Raw genomic sequence first — 503 nt, forward strand, 5'->3', positions numbered from 1 at the left:
AAAGAAAAGAAAAGAAAAGAAAAGAAAAGAAAAGAAAAGAAAGAAGAAATTTAAACTCCATACATAGTTTTTTTTCATAATATGCATTGTCCATGAACTTTTTCAAAGACCCATTTTATGTTTTCAGAGTTGAATTTTGACTATTGAAGCAACAGAATGCTCAGTTTGCTTGGTAGAAATACTACTTAAAATACTTGTATTTAGGAAGCAATGTAAGTGTCCCATCTCAGAATAAATAATAATGGTAAATTATTTATATGGCATATTAATCATATGGTAAATTATCTCAAAGGCATTAAAAAGACAGCTAAAGGGAACCAGCAGTTAGCGTAATGGCTGTGTCGCTGGACTCCCACGTAGTCGACCGTGGTTCGTGTCCCGGACCCGGTGGCTTAAAACTCACGCCGGGCGCGTGTGCGTGCATGCCCAAGATCCCGAGAGGAGAATGGAGGAGAAGGGATTGCGGCGTGACCATCCCCCCTGGGGGGTGATTTCTCACTTTC

Source organism: Tupaia chinensis, unplaced genomic scaffold (assembly GCF_000334495.1).
Source record: "Tupaia chinensis unplaced genomic scaffold, TupChi_1.0 Scaffold000357_1, whole genome shotgun sequence".
Lineage (NCBI taxonomy): Eukaryota > Metazoa > Chordata > Mammalia > Scandentia > Tupaiidae > Tupaia > Tupaia belangeri.